At 46.7% G+C, this 7,639-nt stretch overlaps 1 long non-coding RNA gene across 2 annotated transcripts in view; it reads right to left on the bottom strand.

Moving 5' to 3' along the window:
• The window catches only part of LOC122539998, a 38,795-nt gene that overhangs the window by 5,230 nt on the left and 25,926 nt on the right, over positions 1-7,639 (bottom strand). Inside the window, exon 3 of one of the 2 annotated variants that reach the window (XR_006309226.1) lies at positions 923-1,108. The exons of the other annotated variant lie outside the window; for it this stretch is intronic. This is a non-coding gene — a long non-coding RNA (uncharacterized LOC122539998). Of the gene's footprint in view, positions 1-922; positions 1,109-7,639 lie in introns of those variants that run through there. 2 annotated transcript variants of the gene reach the window in all.

Below are 7,639 nucleotides of genomic sequence, written 5' to 3'. Positions count from 1 at the left end.
CTTTGGCTGACTGGCAGAGAGTGGGGATAAATGGGGCTTTTTCAGGATGGCAGCTGGTGATTAGTGAAGTTCCACAGAGGTCAGTGTTGGGACAACAACTATTGATGTTACACATAAAATGATCTGGATGAAGGAACTGAGGGCGGTGTTGCGAAGTTTGAAGATGGGCGCAAAGATAGTTGAAGGGACGGGTAGTGTTGAGAAAGTGGGGAGACTGCAGAAGCACTGAGACTAGGAGAGTAGGTGAAGAAGTGGCAGAAGGAGTACAAAGTGTGGAAAGCGCGAGGTTAAGCACTTTGATTGGAAGGAGAGAGACATGGACTATTTTCAAAATGGGAAATGGCATTGGAAGTCTGAAGTACAACTTTTCTTACAGTTAACATGCAGATTCAGTAGGCAGTTAGGAAGGCAAATGCAATATTAGTATTCATTTCAAAAAAGCTAGAATGCAAGAACAGGAATATACTGTACATGGCTGAGGTTAACTGCATTTGGAACATTGAGCGCAGTTTTGGGCCCCATATCTAAGGAAAGATGTGCTGACCTTGGAGGGGGCCCAGAGAAGGTTCACAAGAATGATCATGGGAATGAAGAGCTTGGCATAAGAGGAGCGGCTGAGGACCCTGGTGTGCACTTAGTGGAGTTTATAAGGAATAGATTTGGTGGGGGTGGGGGTGATTGCATTGACACATACAGAATACTAAGACACCTGGATAGAGGGCAAGTGGAGAAGATGTTTCCGCTAGGAGAGACTATGACCTGAGGGCACAACCTTAGAGCGAAGGAAAGATGCTTTAGAAGGGAGATGAGGAAGAATTTCTTCAGCCAGAGGGGTGGTTAAACCAGTGAGACTCATTGCCACAGAGGGCTGTGGAGGCCAAGTCATTGAGTGCATTTAAAACAGAGAAGGATAGGTTCTTGATCAGTAAGGGGATCAAGAATTATGGGAAGGCGGCATGAAAATGGTGTCGAGAAACATTAACTTCGATCAAATGGTTGAGCAGATTCAATGGGCTGCATGTCCTAATTCTGTTTCTATATCTTCTGCTCCTGTTGGCCATGAGATGTTGGTGGCAATTTGCTTTGATGAATCACTGCAGCTCACACACTGTAGATAAACGCAGAGTCCTGTTAGGAAGGGAGCCTCAGCATTTACATCCAGCTGTAAGTTAATACATTAAGGCTTTAACCTCAATATGGCTCATTATGAATGCTTGTGTGTTTTAATAAAATAGGAGAAAGTGAGGACTGCAGATCTTGGAGATCAAAGTCAAAGATGTGTGGTACTGGAAAAGCACAGCCAATCAGGCAACATCCAAGGAGCAGGAGAATCGAGGTTTCAGGCACAAGCCCTTCATCAGGAATGAGGTGGCGGCCTAAGGGGGCTGAGATATAAATCTGAGGGGGTGTGGGGGAAGATAGCTGGGAGTGCAATAGGTAGATGGAGGTGGGGAGGTGATGGTAATAAGTCAGGAGGGTGGAACAGATAGGAAGGAAGGGAGATGGACAGGTAGGACAGATTGAGGGGGCTGTGCTGAGTTATAAGGTTGGATCTGAGATACGGTGGGGGAGGGAAAATGAAGACACTGGTGAAATCTGCATTGATCCCACGTGGTTGCGTCAAGACAGAAGATGGGGCTTCCTTCCTCCAGGTGTCGGGTGGCCAGAGTTTGCTGGTGGAGGTGGCCCATGATATCTGCATGTCCTTGGCGGAGTGGGAAGGGAAGTTGAAGCAGTCAGCCACAGGACGATGAGGTTGTTTGGTGTGCGTCCTTCAGACGTTCTTTGAAATGTTCCACAAGTTGGTATCCCATCTCCCCGATGTACAGGATACCACACCGAGATCAACAGATACAGTAGAGGATGTGTGTGGAAGTACAGGCAAATCTGTTGGATGTGGAAGGATCCTTGGGACGTGGTGGTGGTGGGGGGGGGGGGGAGAAAGAGAAGAGATGTGGCCGGAGGTTTTGCACTTCTTGTGGTGGCAAAGGTAGGTGTTGGGAGTGGAGGGTGAATTTGTGGGAGCTGTGGACCTCTTCTCATCCCTCCAACACACCTCATCCACCTGGACTCCCCGTGCTGGTCTCTATCTCTTCTTCTCCAGCTGCCGTTGAGACACTGACCACCTCGACCTGTCCATCCCTCTCACCCTTGCAACACGCAGTCCTCCACTCCCTCTGCTCCAAACCCAACTTTAGGGAATCTCCCATCCACAGCCTCCAACCTCAGACCAGGAACCCCACTCCGCCCAGTTCTACATCCTATCCAAAATTCACAAACCTGACTGCCCCAGTCAACCCATCGTCTCAGCCTGCTCCTGCCCCACTGAACTTATCTCTGCATACCTTGACACCGTCCTGTCCCCCTTGATTGAGAATCTCCCCAAACCATCCACCTCCTCCATGTTTTTTGTTTCCCTGGCCCCCAACGCCTTACCTTCACCATGGACATCCAGTTCCTGTATTCGTCTATCCACCATGATGAAGGCCTCTAAGCCCTCAGTTTCTCCCTCTCCCACTAACCCAACCAGTACCCTTCCACTGACACACTCACCCAATAGTTGTCAACTGAGTGGGTGAACTGGACTTCATCCTCAACGATTTCTCCTTCCAATCCTCCCACTTTCTCCGGCCAAAAAGGCGTATCCATGGGCACCCACATGGACCCCAGCTATACCTGCCTCTTCGTCGGGTACGTGGAGCAGTACATCTTTCGCAGCTACACTGACACCATTCCCCAGCTTTTCCTCTGCTGTATTAATGACTGTATAGGCTCCACCCTCATGTTCCTGTGAGGGGTTTAAACAGTTTATCAACTTCACCAGCACCTTCCACCCTGACCTCAAGTTCATCTGGACCATCTCAGACACCTCCCTCCCCTTCCTGGATACCTCCATCTCCAATTCCAGCAACAGACTCAACACTGACATCTACTTCAACCCCACCGACTCCACCTCCTTCCACCCTGCTTCCTGTAAAAACACTATCCCTTATTCCCAATTCCTCCGCCACATCTACTCTCAGAGGAACAGTTCCACCATAGAACATCCCAGATGGCCTCATCCTTCAAGGACCGCAAATTCCCTTCCCACATGGCCGACAATGCCCTCCAGGGCATCTCCTCCACTTCCCGCACCTTCGCCTTGAAACTCTACTCCTCCAATCCGAACAAAGGAGAGATTCTCCATCATCCTCCGTCATTTCCATCACCTACAAACAGACCCAACCACGAGGGATCTATTTCCCTCACCACCCTATCTGCATTTCAGAGAGACCAATCGCTCCAGGACTCCATTGTAAGGTCCACAGCCCCCACCAGCCCACCCCCTGCACCTTACCTTGCCACCACAAGAAGTGCAAAAGCTGCGCCCACACCTCCCCCCTCACCTCCACCCAAGGCCCCAAAGGATCCTTCCACATCTGACAGATTTACCTGTACGTCCACACATATCATCTGGTGAGCATTGCTCTCTGTAAGGTTTTCGAGGAGAAAGTGAGGACTGCAGATACTGGAGATCAGAGCTGAAAATGTGTTGCTGGAAAAGCGCAGTAGGTCAGGCAGCATCCAGGGAACAGGAGAATCGACGTTTCAGGCATGAGCCATTCTTGAAGAAGGGCTCATGCCCGAAACGTCGATTCTCCTGCTCTCTGTAAGGTCTCCTCTACATTGGGGAGATAGGAAGCCAACTTGCAGAATATTTCAGAGAACATCTCTGGGACACATGCACTAAGCAACCCCACCTCCCTGTGGCCAACCACCAACTCCCCCTCCCACTCTGCCAAGCACATGCAAGTCCTGGGCCTCCTCTGCCAGCAAATACTAGCCACCCAACGCTTGGAGGAAAAACGGCTCATCATCCATCTTGGAACCCTCTAACCTCATGGGATCAATGTCGATTTCTTCACTTGCCCTCTCCACACCTTACCCCAGATCCAACCTTCCAACTCAGCACTGCCCTCTTGAACTATCCTACCTGTCCATCTCTCTTCTCATGTCTACCTCATCAATCACCACCCGCGCAACCCCCCACCCCCATCTATCTATTGCATTCCCAGCTATCATCCCACCAGCCCCACTCCCCTCCCATTTATCTCTCAGCCCCTTTGGGCCATGCCATCATTCCTGAAGGGAATATGCTTGAAATGTCGACTGTTCTGCTCCTTGGATGCTGCCTGACGAGCTGTGCTTTTCCAGCACCAAAAAAAAAATGTTTTTGTTAATTGAATCAAAAAAGTCCAGATTGGTTAAATAACCACCGGAGAATGCTGAGCCCTGGTTCTAAGTTCAGGCTTGACATCTGATGGGGAGTATTTGCTCTATGTGGGTGTTGTTAGGGATACCTGACCCAATGCAGTCATTCTAAGGGTTTAAAAGCCTGGATCCATGCTGCTGTTTCGGTCTACCCAACCCACGGTCATAGTCACACAAGGGAACGTTCATGTCAGAGTATTAATTAGCTGAAATTCCTTCCATTGCAAAATACCAAGCAAAGTTATGTGAAGTTGCAAAACCAACCACCTCTATTAAAATACTGCACTTCTGTAAGGTATACATGGCTCTGGACAGGATACTTGCTTCAGCCATCATAGACTAATCACAAGTAGAATTAAATTTTTCTGAAATATTCCTACAAGGTATCAGAATAACAACCGTACATTGGTTTCATGCCACAATTTTAAAAACAAAGAGGCTGCAATTCTTAGACTCAAAGCCATAGAGAATGGTGTGGTCTGCAACACAGGGTGGTGCAGCAAGATGTGGTTTGCTGGAGCTTGTCAGGTGCCTTGCTTTGCTGAAGCTTTGTTATAAGAATACTTTGACCCAGTTTCTGCTCATCTGCATAGCAGCTCTTTCTCGACATGGTTCTAAGGAACTGTGCACATTTCTGTCTATGTGATTGTGTGGAATCTCCTGCATCTAAAGCAGACACTGAGTGTTTGTGCAGCTTGTCCAATCATTCCCCATCAGGCAACCCACTCATTCCAGAAATCAATCTAGCAAACCTTCTCTGAGCTGCCTTCATCACCGTCTTCATTTACCGTCTTTCTGAAATAAGCAACACCAAAACTGCAATGTGTAATTATCAATGTAAAACACATTGTCATATCTTGAGGACACAAAAGGCCACATAACAAAAACATGCTATTTCTTTTGCAATTTCCAAATGGATTCAGACATTTTACTCACCAGCAAGAACAGTTTAACATAGCTGTAAAATCAAGTGGTAAAAAAATGCTAATTCTAAGATGTTCTATAGCAATTACAATGTAAACACAGACATGGTCAATTGTAGGACTATAGAAGTTTGATTAGCAAACTACAGTTGACTCCTCCCAAAAACAATGTACAAATTTCTATCAGTAACATCAGACCTCAAATGCAAACACCATTAGGAAATGGGATGAATTTAGCTTCCGTTCACTATTATTTATTTGCATAACAATAATCAGGAAACATAACATCTAATTCTGACCAGAAACTGCCTGACATTCTTCCTCTGTTGTTTCATCATAAATGCATTGGTAATGGAAAAGAAGATATACTAATGTTTTTGCAATAGATACTCCATGCAAAGTATCAACCAAAAACATTACTGTAATTGAATTACCCAACACTGACCCAGTTGCCTTTGTGCACAGATTTCAGATGTTTGTCGTTTGTGGGCATTTCCAAGAGCTAGCTCTCTGACACAGAGGGTCGTTTCAACATTCGATCTATGTGAAATCGTAAGAGGGCCAGCAAAGCTCAGGGAATGCAGAAGGCAGGGACTGCTGTCACAGATAGGCTCCCTGTCTGGAAATAAGCCCCAACGACAGGCTTTGCTTTCAGTCAGGCAGGGATTACTGTGAGAGAATCGATTCTGGGGGCAGGTGTTTGAAGGTCAAGCAGTCAGAAGGCCATAGACCTTAGGAATGGACTGAAGTTTCTAGGAGGAACATGGGGGGCACAGAGGAGCAAATCAGAAACCTCAGTATTGTAGGTTGAGATTAGAGCCTTCAGGTGCTGGATGATCAATTGGATACCTTGATTGGGAGAATTCTGAGACCTCAAGGAGATCAGAAAGGGACAGGGATTCAAATCTTTAGATCATTGGGATATTTTCTGGGGCAGAGGTGACCTGTTCAAGAGGTTTGCACCTGAACTGAAGGAGGCCCAATATCTTAGCCAGTTTTGCTAATGCTGCATGGGAGGGTTTAAACTAGATTGACCAGGGGGGTGGGATGGGATTCTAAACAGCAGCAAAGCAAGTGTGAGCCTCAAAGGAGACAGTAATCAGAAATATTAAGCTGAAAAGACAGGCCATGCTGGAACACGACAGGGAGTGAGGAATGCCTATTGGATTAAATTGCATCAATTTCAATACAAGATGGGGGGAGCTGACAGGTAGGGCTGATGATCCCAAGGCATGGATAGGTATGTGGGAATAGCCATTACAGAAACATGTCTAAGGGAGGGACGGGAGTGGCAGCTTAATGTGCCAAGGTACGGGTGCTTTAGACGGGACAGAGATGGTGGAAGGAGGGGAGGGGGAGTTGCATGTTGATTACTGCTGTGATACTCGCCTTAATCAGAGATGAAATAACTGAAGGATCATCCAAGTAGTCTTTATGGTAGCTAAGAAATAAGATGGGAACGCTGGCAAATTGGGGTTGTACTATAGGCCCCCAAATAGCCAATTGGAATTAGAGGAACAAATATGCAGGGAAACTGGGGAAGACTTTCAGGCAGGAAATCAGGAGGGCAAAAAATGGGCAAGAGATAGCCTTGACTGAGAAGATTAGGGTGAATTCAAAGAGGTTTGTAAATAAAAGAAAAAGAATAAAGAGAGAGAGATTAGGACCCCTCAAGGACCAAAGTGGACATGTGTAGATCCTCAGGAGATGGTGTTCGATGAGCATTTCTCCTGCGGTCACCATGGAGAAAGACATAACTACTTGGGAAAGTGAGTGGTGATATGTTGGGGACAGTCCGTATCACGGTAGAGATGGTGTCGGACATATTAGAGTGTATGAAGGTGGATAAATTTCCTGGTATTGACCAGATTTATCCAAGAACACTGCAAGAGGCTAGAGAAGAAATTGTTGAGACCCTGGCTGATATATTTGCATCGTCATTGGCCATGGGTGAGGTCCCAGATGAATGAAGGGTAGTGAATATTGTGCCCTTTTTCAAAAGGGCTGCTAGGAACATCATAGGAACTATAGACCAGTAAGTCTAGCAGCTGTGGTAGGTAAGTTACTTGAGAAGATTCTGAGGGATAAGATATACATGCATTTAGAAAGACAGGGTTTGATTAGGAATAGTCATCATGGCTTTGTGCATAGTAGATCATGCCTCACGAGTTTGTTAGAGTTCTGTGATGAAGTGACCAGGAAGGTTAACAAGGGCAGATCGATAGACGGTGTTGATATGGATTTCAGTAAGGCCTTGGATAGGGTAAGCTGCTCTCAAAGGTTAGATCACCTTGAATCCAGGGGAAGCTGGTAAATTGGATACACAATTGGCTTGATGGTATGAAGGAGAGGGGAATAGTGAAAGGATGCTTGTCAAACTGGAGGCTTGTGACTAGTGGTGTACCTCAGGGGTCGGTGCTGAGCCCATTACTGTTTCTTACCTATATCAATGATTTGGATGAGAA

The sequence above is a fragment of the Chiloscyllium plagiosum genome, chromosome 33 (assembly GCF_004010195.1).
Source record: "Chiloscyllium plagiosum isolate BGI_BamShark_2017 chromosome 33, ASM401019v2, whole genome shotgun sequence".
Taxonomy (NCBI): Eukaryota; Metazoa; Chordata; class Chondrichthyes; order Orectolobiformes; family Hemiscylliidae; genus Chiloscyllium; species Chiloscyllium plagiosum.
This window is presented reverse-complemented; position numbering and strand designations above follow the sequence as displayed.